Below are 14,847 nucleotides of genomic sequence, written 5' to 3' on the forward strand. Positions count from 1 at the left end.
CAGCAGAGTTGAGCCTTCCTTTGAAGAGCTGTGAATGGCTGGCTCACCATCAAATCCAGACGTTTTGCATGCTGTTTTTTTTTCCAGTTGTGTCTTCTCTGCTTTATTATTAGACTATTTGTTTGTGACTTGATTCTTACATTTAAAGCAAAAATTAAGTTCCTCCACAGTTCCTCTCCTCTTTCTGCTTCAGCGTCCTGTCCATCGGTGGTGTTTACGTAGCACATTGGACAGTGTTTGCCCTGGCAGTTCTTCCTTTGGATGTCAGAGGCAAGGGATATTCAATAACTAAAAAGCTTTCTTAAAACCAAAGAATATTTGTTTTGCAAAAGTCTTCCTTTTGAAGTCTGCCAGACTTTTTCTTTTAACTTTGGATCCCCAGGCACTTTCCTGTCTTGGCATTGTCTCTCAACAACTGTTAAGTGTTTGCTGAAAGGTGGCTTATCTCAGCCCATTCTTCCCTTTCTATTATTTTATTTTATTTTTCCTCTTCACATTTCCAGGTAAACTAAGCCAATACACTCATACAGCAAGCAGGGCAAGATCTAGGCCAACACAGTGTCTGTAAACCATTACACAGTGCTTCTAATTTTGTCACAGACATGAGAAAGGTTTGATGTTTACCTTTTTCCTCTTCAGCTTGTTAAAAGGACAACTGGAATATTAGATTGTTGATATTGTAAAATAAATCTTTTGCAGGTTGTACCAAGGAGTCGGACAAGGCAGTGTGCATACTTATGCAGCTACACCCCAGATCTAAAGATAAGGAGAAATCTCTGACTACTCCTCAGGAGCTAAGAATGATGAACGAGGAGGGAAGAAGATGTATTTTCTCTCTGCATGGAGAAAAGCAAAAAAAAAAAGTCTCTGTGCTTTGCATTAGAGCATAAGTGGCCATTATGTTGGGGCTAAGAAGGAGAATGTGCTATTTTTACCCTCAGATCTTCCAGAATAACCAAGTCTTCCCAAAAGTTTGGGAAGCGTTTGTTCCATTGGAAGGGAGAAGGAAATCTTCGTTGCTTTTTAATTTCTGTGACTAAAAGAAATCATGAAGGTGATCAATTGTTTGGTTTTGCCAGTGTGGTACAGCACTGTGCAAATGCTTTGAAGTGCAGATCAGTCAGGAACTAGGTGGAAGTGCAAGTATTTACCCAGACAGAAGTCTAGCTGGTCCTTGACAAAGATGTGTACGAGCTAATTGACTTCCTTGATGAGAGTTACATTTTCATGGGCCATTCTGGCTATACGTTAATGAAGGAGAATTTGGAACATTAATTGTCTTCAGTGAAGAGGCATTTTAATTCCATAATTTTGCAAAAAAAAAAAAAAAAAAAAGAAAAGGAAAAGATCTAATTAGAGGGAAGGGATTTCCCCTTTTTTTCATAGCTGTCTGCAGCATGAGTTCACTTGACCCAGTGACAATTAATTGCATCCCAACTGGCAAGAGCAATGAGTTTCTTCTGTGCATAACTAATGTAGATATGTCTAAGATTTCAGTTAGAAAAAAAAAAAACAATAAAGCTATCTGATTATTACTTATGCCCATCCATGGCAATCCATGTATTGTTTATAAATAATAAAGAAACAAAGATATCACAAATTGTCCTGATGAGATACCAGAATTTCACGAAAATATATGAAGAAGCCTTTGGGGAGTACTGTGAGATACAAAATTGTATTCCATAGTTTTATTCCCTGAGAGTATTATTCTCAGTACTACTGCCACACAGGCAGCATACACTTCATCGTAGTTGATAAGTATAAATCAGAAGGTGCCCTTTGCTATCTTGATACATAGACGCTGTGATGTCTCTAAAAGCCACTGTCACCCTTAATAGCAACTAAAGCTGGCACTGCACATTACGCAGACATAGATACATACGCTCTGGCACTTCCTCACGAGAAGGAACTGGGTGGCTGCAGACTCTTAGGGTGCATTTGTACTCCTTGAACATCCCATTGGTCAACAAATTGATATCAATAACATGGCAGTGGCCTATTTTTGCATGCATACATCAAGGCTGGCAATGTCTCAGGCAGGCTTCCTCGCTGCCAACTCTTACTTCTGTCTTTTTTACCTGAATCACCAATTTGTTTGCAGGCCCCATGTCCTTTCTTTAGAGTTACTTTGTTATTTTCTGACAGAATAAAATTTCTGCTGTCACACTCCATTTGTGATTGAAACCTCTGGCTTGAAAACTGATGAGCTGCTGTTCTTGCATAATTTCCCTCCTATGGCCTGTGCTGTAAATAGAAGTGAAAAACAGCAGTGTATGCTCCATGGTCATGGGACACATTATTTTTCTTTATTTTTTGCGCAACATCTGCAGATAAACAGCAGGAAATCTTTTACCATGTCATCATTTAAAATCAAATCAATTTAAATATGACAGCATTGTGTTTTGTTGAACTGCCAGCTCCAATTAAACACTGTGCATCTTTTATTATTCAGATTTCTGAGGTTGCGACAATGTATGGAATCTGTCCAGATTTGGAGAGTACTCTGTTTTACAAGACAATTATGAACTATCTTAGTCTGCCTGGGACTAATTTGAATCTCTCCCATTGTGAATTTTAATGTTGATGTAAGAGTTAGACCATTCTGACTATAATATACTTTTTTCTCTATTTTTTAAATATTGGTGTTTCTTCAGTCTGGAGAAGCACATCTTCTTCCTTAATTTAGTGTTTAAGTTCTGGGTTGGGGTAATGCTTTTACAACCTCAGAGTATCCTACGGAACTCTCCAGAGCATGTTTCCATAAACAAAACCCTTGATATGTGGTAAATGAAAGTGAAGCTAGCTTTGCATATTAAAAAAAAAAAGGTTTAATCACTCACCAAGGAGTAGCAAAAACAGAACATGGTGAGGAAGAAAATTAAAAGGCCAAAAACTTAAAAGATTGCTGTGTAAATATGCTTGAACAACTGCCTTTCTATTTCTTTAAGGTACTTTACATTTAAAGCTACAAAAGGCTTCTACTTGTAGATCAATTTTATATTTTTTGCATTATTTAGAAATAAAAAACAGTATCTTTAGCAATAACTTATTAGGTGAATTATTCTATAGTCTTCCACAGATGTCACTACTTGAGCTAGTGGTGATCCAGCCCTCAGTACATGCAAAATGTCATTTTTCCTCTGAAATTAAGGGAAGATCTTCGAGCAACAGAATGAGTTTGAATAGGCCTCCCATATCACCCATCTCCTGACTGAAGTGACTCTCAAGATAGACAGCCATTATAGATGCTTAGAAAAGTAATGAATGTAACTGAAGAGGAGTACTGTGAGGATGCTGTCAGGTTGGGCATCTGACTTGAACACGACAGTGAGGAGACTATTCCTGACTGACATCCTTCCCATGTAGTACAAGGGCTGTTCCGAAAGCAGGTCCTCCTAATTTATGATGTTGGCCCACAAAGTCAGAGGTGAGTGTTGATGGGATGGCAGTAGGGGTTGAATTTTCCCACCAATATTCCATTACATGTTGTTGCCATGTGACAGATGGCAGCAGAGAGGCAGTGTGACAAAACAGTGTCTGACATGAAAGTGTGTATAAAGCAGAGGTGTGTCACTGCATTCCTCCATGCAGGAAAAAAAGTTGTACCCATTGTCATTCATTGACACTTTCTGAGTGTTTATGGAGACCAAACAGTGGATGTGAGCACAGTGAGGCGGTGGGTGGTGTTTCAGCAGTGGTGACAGTGACGTGAAAGACAAGCCACATTGCAGATGGCCACACACTGCTGTCACACCACAAAATTAAGAACATCTCAGCCAGCACATCCACACGAACTGATTAGTAGTGGTGGCTATGTTGAAGAATAGTGGTTTATCACTGAGAATTTACTTTATCAAATAGTGCTATTGTGCTCTTTGTAACTGTTGTAGCTGCATGGAAATAAGCAGGAGACATGACTTTCAGTGAGAACTCCATAGAAAGAGGAGTATTCACAGAGTGAGTTAGGGTAGAAGTATGACCTTGTTGCTCTAAAAACTCCTTTGAAAGAACCAGAAATAGATGTTTCGACCAAATGAAGGGCCAAATATTCTCCAAAGAGATTCAAATTGTGCTTGTTGAGCCTAGACTTTATTCTTTTGATGTTGAGCAATTTCACCAGTGTAAAAGATTTAAATTTCTTCACGAACTGAAAAAGACAACTTCTCAGTTTTTTAACTTTTAATTTATTTAAATAATCCCTCAGAACTGTCAGACTTTCATGGAAACTCAGAATGAATAAGAGTTAAATAGCAAAGAAGACTTTTGTGAGTTATTTCTGTTAGGATATCCCTAAAATGTTGTTGCCATTCCTGCAACCACAGCAAATCTTGACTACTTGCAGAATTGAATGAATGAATGTTTGCTTTCTCTATCTCTCCTCTCCTCTCCTCTCCTATCCTATCCTCTCCTTTTTCCCCTTTCTGGAGTTCTGCTTCACAAGGAGTTCTTGAAGGTAATAAGTATCCAACACCATTAGGAAATACTGGATGTGTGAACAGTGAAGGCTGAAACTCAGGACACTAGAGGTGTCTTTTAATTTCATATTTTACAGCATTTAGTTCTGTGTTCAGGACACTGTGTCTTCCCTTTTCTGGAACAATGGACATCTGGCAGAATGCAGAAATCTTTTCCATTAAAAGGGAAGAATTTCACGTAACTCTTTGTTGTTTGTTTGTTTGCTTGTTGTTGTTGTTGTTGTTGTTTTTCTAGATCCTACTTCCTGTTAATAATGACCTTAAGTTTGCATTCTGGGTGAAAATCTCATCTGCTGTATCTCCCTTGTATTTTAAAAATCTGATCAGAAAGGAGCCGCAATGACTCTGCTATTGTTACTCATGATTAAGTGGCTGCTGCTGGAATGCAATCTCAGTTCGACTTGAATGTGTTAGAGTCATCCTACAAGATAGCATGGAAGAAAGAATATCTTCCATGGAAACTGCAAAGTGCTCACTTATTGATCTAGAAGCAGAAACAATCTAGCAGGTCATTTGATAATTCTGCTTTCTTCCTCAAAGGTTGTGGTAATAAAGAGGGGAGAATCTCTTTGCAAGATCATTTTCCCTGATTATTGCTGGCTCCTGCACCAGCATCACTTGCATTTCCTTACTCATTCGTCTTGCTCCTCTTAAGATAGATGCCACCAGATGCCTCTGTAAAGCGTGAACAAAGGAAATAATCACTTCAAGCCTTCTGTGATTACCAAAGATCTTCAACCCACACTCAGCCAAGAGTTTGTATATACTGATAGCCAGAACCTAATGTTTTTACAGACCAGTTCCTGTATTTCCATACCCCTATTCTCTGTACCTCTAGGAGGCTAGTTTCTATCTGTGAGCCTTACTGACAGCATTGAAACACAGTGAGGTTTATATATATGTAACAATACAGAATAAACTAAGATTTGATTGATAAAAGTTGCCTTGCTGTGAACCGGTAGTTGTAGTTGTAGACCACTGGAGATCATGGGAAGGGGCCAGCTCAGCTCTGTAAGTCATGCTCTCCTTTCCCTTCCTCAACAAGAGAAAATCACTTACAAGGTCTAAAATTTAAAAAGTTGATGTACTGTTTTTCCCAATTGGAGCAATGTTTTTTTTTCTGACAGGGCTGTTGCAAAAGGAGGTGCAAATCCTGCTGAAAGGCTGAAATCATCATTCCAGTACTTGATCTGAAAATTAGCAGGGAGGATTTGCTGCAATAAATGGAAGGCAGATGGAGGTTAATTGTTTTCTTTCCAGAGGAAGGCTTGCTCAGGGAGGATGTGGGGAGAGGCATGATTCTGTACTTCCCAAATCCATGCCCCACCAACATGTCTGCTCTGCCTCTAGCTCATAGAATCATAGAGTCATAGAATCACCATGGTTGAAAAAGACCTTCAAGATCATTCTGTCCACCTAACACCAATACTTCCCCACAAAACCATGCAACATCTAAACATTTCTTGAACATGTTCATGGATGGTGACTCAACCATCTCTCTGGAAGCTTGTTCCAGCTCCCAACAACTCTTTCGGAGAAAAAATTTTTCCTAATATCCAACCTGAATGTCCCCTGGCACAACTTGAGGCCATTCCATCTAGTCCTATCTCTAATCATGCAAGAGGAGGGGCCTACACCCATCTTGCCACAATCTCCTTCAGGTAGTTGTGGGGAGCAATAAGGTCTCCCCAAGCCACCTCTTCTCCCGACTGAAAAATACTGGCATGTGTTTGTCTCAGAGGACTTGCTAGAAAAGGGTTAGGTGTTGCTAATCAAGCTTGCAGACAATTGATCCACAACATAAGAAGCAGTAACAATCACTGGCAGCTTCACTGATTTAAGAGAGATCCCTAAGGTGACAAAGAACAAAGGGTGATTATCACATGACACTGCTCATCATCTGCCACAGCAGCCTCAGGGATTCTGAACGTATCTACTGCAACAGCTAGGGAGAGCATCTGCAAAAGAGCCTGCAAAGCTACAGTGTTCCACTTCCTGGTCCCAAGGACAAGGGATGATGCTGATCCCTTCTAGATGAAGAAATGGCTTGAATCTCTATGCCATATTTTCACTTCTCACTGATGTCAGTGATGGATTTACTGTGGGGAATTCTCCGTGGGGATGGAAAAAAGAATCCAGCCCTCTGTGGGAAGACAGTCCTCTTTTATAAGAATAGAAGAGTTCTCTCAAAGCTAGAAAAACATCAGGAAGAAAGAACAGTACGAACACAAATTCAGGAGTACCCAGACACGGATCTTATCAGTGACACATGTGAAATTCTACTGCTTTTAATACAGCCATGCAACTACAGTTGATTGGGAATATCCATCTTACTAATGGAATAAAAGGATAAAATCTGCCTTATTCCGATCGGCTCTGCCAGAGCTGACAGTCATTAAAGAAACAGCACCTTTATTTTCATCAGTCCTCTGTAGAAATGTTACAGCAGTATCTAAGAGTGGCAGTCAGTCTGAGCCCTCCCTGTGCCAGCTCCTGCTCAGACAACTCTGAAGACACAGTCCCTGCTGTAAGAGTGAATGCTTGTATGTAGGCTTTTTTGCTTTTCACTGTTGTTGCATTTTATGCTGTTCCTTGCATCAGAGAAATAATGCTCAATCTGGTTTCATACACCTGGAAAGTAACTTCTGAATAAGGAGAATAAATTCATTGTAAGTCTTTCCAAGCATATCTGCCAAGTACATTTGTGTTTACTTTAAACAGGGATTTGCAAAGATGAAGCCAAAAGCAAAAATATGGTTTATTGCTTTATGCGAGAAGACTAATCCAAAACAAGTGTTCATCCAAAATATATTTTCATCGAGGTGTTAAGAAATAAAAAGATCCTTTAGTCACTGTCATTACTGAAAAGTATGGGATCATGGACATTCAACTTACACTGGGAAAATAAATGTTTTTAATGCACATAGAAGGGTGATAACCAAAACTGAAGTTTTGATCATCTTCAGTGACAGTACATTGCTAGAGCAAAATAAAAATGACACACTCTGTGGAACAAACAACTTCTTGTTTGTAATATGTCTTCTTTATGTTCTCAGTATTTGCTTTGCATAAACATCTGTCACAACTCAGCAATTACGAAATAGAGAAGATCTGGATTTGCAGATGTTTATTGCTGTATGATCCTAATGAGCTTTTAAATAACTGAACAAGTGTAGTAAAACAAGCAAAAAAACTAGAGCAAAGAAGAAAATCCTCGAACAAAAATATAGATTTTGAATATCACCAGCCATACTAAATAAAGCAGGATGAAGCATTCAGAAAATAGAGGGGCCCAGAGCTGAAGTACAAACCACAGTCATTTCAAACAAGCAAACAGCCTTTATCACTGGAGCTATACTTTTTGCACACTGATATCAACTTAGCCAGCACTGATAGCTAAAATGTTTTAAAATGCAAAACATTATGTATTTTTTTTTCAGTTATTTTTGAAGGCTTTGCCCAAAGGCATTTTCAAAGCCAAAGTGGAATAAAATGCTTCAATTCCAAACATTTCAGTGCATGAATAATCGGAAAAGATGTCAGGACTCATACAGCTCTACGATCAAGATGAACAATTCAAACATGAATAGAGAATTTGAATAGTCTCTGGAAAAACACAAGCTCCAGAGGCTCCAAATCCTGTGTCGAAATTATTGCACAGTGAAGGCCATGACCAGTTCTAGATTTGATTAGAATCTGGATTAGGGTTAGGGTTAGTGCTGGGTTGTGATTTCATTGCCAAACTCACTACTTTTAGCCTCTGTTTTCTCCTGAGGAGAAAAAAGCAGCTAGCTGGAGCAAAGAAGCAAGTATCATTGATTATGAAGAGCTTGAACTGTAAAAACAATTTATTCTACTACTCCAAGATTTAAGACTATTTAATTTGTATCTCATTGACCTGTCTTGCAATTCTGTCCATAACAACTGCATTGTGTTTGCACAGGGCTCATTCACACATCCCTGAATATCTATGGGTATTCTGCAGGCAGACAAATCCCATCACACCGTGCTACAATTTACTCAGGAAAACTTGATCAAACAAGGTTTTTATGGGCCTGCCTCCATTCTCTATGAAGTTAAAGCCCTATTGACATCAATGGAAAAAAAAGATCAAATATTCTGTACTCTCTACAGAGTGAGGAGATCCCAACAAAGAGCTTTGTGGTGCTGTAGATTATCAGTAGGAAATTTGCGTTTTGTCATAAAATGCCTGAGGGTTCGAGATTCTGCCTTTATCATGTTTAATTTAGCATTTGCAACAGAAAAAAAAAAAAAAAGAAAGAAAAAGCTAACAAAAAAAGGCCAATGGAAAGAAAAAAACAACCACCAAACCAAATAAAGCTACGCACGAACTCTGCAAAAATAAATAACTTCTCCAGTGCCAAGCCTTGAGCTCACTTTATTATATTTCCTCAGAAACTGAGATGGCTATCAACAATAGCAGTGATTATCAACTAAAGGAATTACAACAATCACGTAGCATTGTGAACTCTATCAGTGTGCAGTTTCCCTTAGGCCTGCAGGACTAACCTTTTCTCAGCTCTGGACCCTGGAGTGAGGAAAATTACTATCTGATGGGTATTCTATTATTCCCACAAATGCCATTACAGGCCTGCACTGTCTCTGATGTCCACATTCTGTGCCTGCAGGGTAAATGTCACAATGAGGGCTTAGAGGATTTGCAGGAAACACTCACTCCAGACTGAATGGACTCTATATTGTCATCCACAGAAAGACAGCTTTGGTGAATCAAAAAAGCAATTTGGGGGAATATTTGTGCCCCGCATTTTTATAGCAATCGTAATTTATCTTCAACAGAAGATAAATAGAAGATTGGCATTTTCCTCATTAACGTTATTGGCCCCATAAAACTATCGGCTGTTATTTTTATTAGCAAGATTGGAGAATGTGAGACACTGCCACAATGCCAAACACTGTGCTTTAAGGATAGGCAAAGGCTGTGCTCTTGGTGCTTTCATTTCTGCATATCCTTTGGACAACTCAGGCATGCACTGCTTATGGAAATCCAGGACAGAGACAGGAACTGATTCAAAGTCTCTTGTATTCCAACTCAATACATCAGATGAGACCAACTTCTGCTATCAATGTTTCTGAGACAAATGTGGTGGTAGTTCAGGTGGAAACCAGACGAGGAAAATGGAAGCAAGAAATATTTTATTTAATCAATTTGACAATGCAATCTGTTATCTGCCCATTATTAAATTAGAGGTTTTTTAGTTCTTTTTAGCATATGTTTTGGATTACTTATGTCATTTTAGCTCATGTAATTCAAAACAGCTTCTGTTCAAAACATAAGGGGCTAAATTGAAGCCTCAGGCTGTGCACCACTGGGTATTATGTATTCTCCATTTCCTTTCTCCTTCCTGCTCTTGACTATGTTTAGTTTCCAGTTTAGTTTCCTTCACTCCCAGCTCTAGGTGCACTTTGAGCACCACAATATAAGAAGGACGTAAACATATTAGATCAGAGGATGCCCTTTTCTCTTGTGTGGAATTATCCTTATAAAGCCTTCCTTTGTGATTAAGCAGAAAAGAAGTTTATGTAAAGTAAAAACCAACAGTGTGTACTTTCCAGTGTGCCCATTGGTGCTTTTGGAAATGCAGGAGGAAGACTGTTGGACTGTAACTTAAGGGTAAAACATTGACCAAAATGTCAAGAGTTTGACATTGTTCCCTTTTGCCAATTATCTTCGATAAAGACTATGCCTCCATGATTTGTTTTCTCCTTTATATATCTTCAGTTCACTCCAACAGAAATACAGTAGGTTTCTGTTCAAAACATGCTTTGAAAATATTACCTAAGCCATGCACTACCTGACTGGGGCTGAATAACAACTTGTTTGTTAGAACTGCCAGCATCCTCAATCCTTCTCATAGTACAGTCTGTTCTTGGCCATAGGGTTTCATTCCACAGCATCCTGGAACTTCAGTCCTGTGGTATAGAGAATCACACTTCTGCTGCTTCCAATTCAAATAAAGACAAGATCCAACAGACAATTGGATGAAAAGAATATTCTGACTTTTAAAGAACGTGAGAGTCTCCTGTTTAAAACCTTAACTCACTCCTCCTTCTTGTGATTATATGGCATTCAGAAAACATAATTTTTATGAATATTCTTACTTCCTTTGTGAAACTCATGATGCAGCTACTTGTAGACAGAGATCCTGGCACCCATAAAAAAGGGGTAAGAGTACTCCAATGAGCAAAAGTTTGGATACTTCACTTTCCTGTAGATAGTGAATATTCCACCTGTATCTAAGCTCACACTCTATCTGGACTTTGGAATAATTATCTGCTACATGAATACAGCATATAGAGACAAAACTTTTGAAGTGCTTTTCTGTCCAATAAAGATAGTCTCAAAAAACAAGAGGAGGAAACAACAGGATTTTTTGTATGTTGTTTGGATGGTGTTTTCCAGGGAGGTCCAGAAAAGACTGAACCTTGACTTCACTTAGGCAGCTCACAGAATACGAGTATGGTTTCTGCATTTCCTTTATAGCCTGTCCATTGTAAAGGAATCAATACTTGTAAAGGAAATACTGCCGTTTTCCCTTATCATGCCACATACACAACTTTTCCAGAAGTCTTCCCTTGTCTTTGTAGATTCCTTCTCCCCTTATAGAATTCTATCATCTGTACATCGCAATACTAACTTAACAGTCTGAAACCAATACGTACGTAAAGGACATCCTTAAGAGCAGTAAGAGTGGTAGAAGAACTGTTTGTGACTTGATGTGTGTTAAACGAAGTTCATAGTGGTCTTTACTAAATAATTCCAATTCCAATGAAAAGCCTGGAAAAGATATGTTTGATGCCAGTGGAAAATGAGCCCTCTACTTTTCATGCCATTCCATTCATTCAACGAACCACCACTTCATTCATGATTCAGCTCTAATGAGCTGTAGGGCTGTAATTCCTTTCTTAGAATCACAGAATAGCTGAGGCTAGAAGGGACCTTGGGTTCCATCTGGCCCAGCCCCTGCTCAAGTAGAGACACCCAGCACAGGGTGCACAGGCTTATGTCAGGGTAGCTTTCATTAAACTTCAAGGAGACCCCACAGCCTCTCTGGACAAACTGTGCAAATGCTCAGTCACCCATACAGTAAAGTGATTCCTGATATTCAGAAGACTTCAGATGGTGCTCATTTCCTCTCATCCCAGCACAGGGCCCCACTGGAAAGATTCTGGCTCTGCCCTCTTCATACTTTCTCTTCAGGTACTTATAGATATCAATTAGATCCCTCTTGAGCCTTCTTTGCTCTGTGCTGTAACCTCACTCCCAGCTCTGGGTGCACATTGAGCACCACGATATAAGAAGGACATAAACATATTAGAGAGCATCCAAAGGAGGGCTACAAAGATGGGGAATGGTTTGGAGGGCCAGGCCTGTGAGGAATAGCTGAAGACCCTGGGTTTGCTCAGTACAGAGCAGAGGAGCTGAGAGGAGGCCTCACGGCGGCTGCTGCTACTCTCAGGGAGCAGAGAGGCAGCACTGAGCTCTGCTCTCTTGTGCCTGAATTTTTATGCAGGCCAGATCAAATCTGGGTCACTTGTATTCCTATCAGCTTACATGAATCTGTTAACGTCTGTTAAAGCCTACAGCCTCATTCATTGCTGCAGTTCTTAGCTTTGTAGGCATCTAGCACACCACAGGGAACATTAATTGAATGTTGTATCTTTTAGGGTTTCTGGTCAATTTGGAGCAACTAAGTTGCAGGAGAACAGCATGCACTGAAGAAATACTGTAATTGCATAAAGGTTTTTTAATTTTGTGAAGTTCACTCTATCTTTGAAAACACTTCCTTTTCTATTAATTTTAAAAGGAAGTAATATTTGATCTCATTTTCCCTGCAGAAACAATCATTTTTAATTGTTTATTTAACAATTTAAACAAACATTTAAACAATTTTAAATAAACACTTTAAACAATTATTTAAATGTTTACTCCACACATGGTATAATTTGGCCAAGGTTATATCCAGTTTTCATGCTAGAAGATGGTCAAATAAGAAGTTGTTTGAAACAGCTTTCCTTTGGTTTTCCTCACTGTGACTTTGACTTTCATTCCACCTCCTGCAGACGTCCTCCATGTGCAAATCCCTCCCATGCTTCTTAATAAGGAGAAAGCCAGCCATGGCACTTGATTCCCTTCTCTTTCTCCCACTGATGTCTTGGCACACATCCAGAGGTACACCTAGGAGAACTGAATCTGTGTGAGCCTATCAAAGGGGTCAGAAGGAAAGTAGGAACTTCTTTTGGATCTTGTTGGCCTTTTGATATTATGCATGTGAAGGGCATATTCTTTTTTCATGCACAGATCACCCACTATCATGTGGGAAGAGAGAAACACAGAGAGTTGTGGAGTCACAACTCCTTTTGAAACTTCTCATAAGGTTGTGCTTGTATTTCTGCAGATCTTCCATTGTCTTTAAGGTAAAACTTAAAGATTCATCCGGGAAATGGTCTTTGTTATGTCTGGTAAGAATAGAAGGAATTGTCCTCAAGAGATTCTTCTGTTACACACCACAATTTGAAGCATAGTTCATATTCCGTTTCTTACAAAGTAGTCCCAGGTTTTCCACCTGGACAGAAGGACATAAAATGAAATCAGTAAATGTTCCTGCAAAGACATTTACTAATTAAATCCCACGCCATAAGACTGGATCATCTGTTTAAGTGAAAACACTGTTTAAGTAAACAAGATGAAAAAAATCCAATAGATGTGTTATTGTATTTCCCACAGGCTGGAGAGTGGGAAAAGCTTCTACTGCTTCTAGAGCAGTAACTGGAAAAAAATCTTTAAGGGGATAAAACAGAAAAAAGGAAAACAAAATATGGAAATTGTGCCAGGTCAAAACTTATTGCTGCATTCACCCAGGTGCAGACCTAACCCTGAGTGGTCTGTACAAAATAACTGGCCTTCCTTTCATTCCTGCTCCCATGACTGAAGCAGTGAATCTGGCCAAAGATTGCTGCATGCTGCATTCTTGCAGTCATAATGTCTTTATTCTGCCATCTTTGCTATAGGTAGCCCAAGAAGCACAAAGGTACTTACTGAGCAGGGAAAACAAGGGGAAAATAACCCTCAAAAACCCTAACCCCTAACCAGGGAACGTTATAGGTACTTCTAACAACCTCTGCATTGGTTGCTTACATTAAAAAAATCAAATGCTGGCTTTTTAAATTGAATGAATTATCTAGTTTGAACAGGGCTGCTACTTCTTTTTAGAGAAGATCTGTCAAGTAAAGCACTGCTCCAATAACCTGCTACCATCTTATCTGACATTGCATCCTTACCTCTAGATCTTTTTCTGTTGTTGTAGGGTATATTAATAGGACCCATTCTCATGTTCATGAAGCAGCATCAGGAGCAGAAAGGTGATAGTTCAAGAAGCAAAATAACTATAGTGCAGGGATTAAATCACTTACATACTGCAATACTAGTTCACTTCCCTTAAAGCTGAGAAAGTATTCGAGCTGGGTCTTGTGCACCCAGGCATGTATATCCATCCATTCTGGGAGAATTAATACAGTAGATGATGAAATCAGCATGAAGTTGGTGGCTTTAAAGATAGTTTCTGCCTCACCCAATTTTTCCTCACTAAAGCTACACAGGAAAACTGAGGGGGAATTCACAAATACCGAAGTTTTCACTAAGATAACTCCATCTGGAATCAATTGCATCATTTGCCCACACTCCCACAAACTTCTTCCTAATTGCTGTTTTCTAAACATAGTCTTTTAGTTCATGTTCATGAGATTAATTAAATAAGCACATGCAGAATTCATTTAGCAATCTCTTGTCCTTTGGAAATATTCATAAACTTTGCATTTTCAGCCATAAACTGTGCAACCTTTCTCCAGGTGTCTGAGAGACATGCCAATAGATAGTGCTTAGAATAGAATTCAGAGTGTTATAAATTGCCTTAAACATCAGAGGAGAGCAGTTGCTTTCAGCTCCTCACCTCATCTGCCTTGTTCATACCTCATTTCCCTTCTCCTGGACCCGTGGAGCAGCTGTCAGGGCTGTTATCTGCTATTCATATACCAGCATCAGCTATCAGCTGGGACCAGGCAAGAGCTGCCCATGGGTACCTCAGGACCTGCAAACATCTGGAGGGCACAAATTATTGCCATATGCTGGAGGAGTCCTCTCTGGAAGGTCAGAGAGAGGCCTGTGCTCACAGTGCATGAAGCATCTCAAATGCTATTTGGGACCAGTTCCATGAAAAGCACAAAAATACCTTAGTTACAGAGGAAGAAAGCATTCTTTCAAGAGCTGCATTATAATCAGCTCTGCAGCAGCTAACCCTGACGGCTATGGCATGGAGACTTTTTGGGAGGAGCA

The sequence above is a fragment of the Tympanuchus pallidicinctus genome, unplaced genomic scaffold, assembly GCF_026119805.1.
Source record: "Tympanuchus pallidicinctus isolate F22 unplaced genomic scaffold, pur_lepc_1.0 scaffold5, whole genome shotgun sequence".
Lineage (NCBI taxonomy): Eukaryota > Metazoa > Chordata > Aves > Galliformes > Phasianidae > Tympanuchus > Tympanuchus pallidicinctus.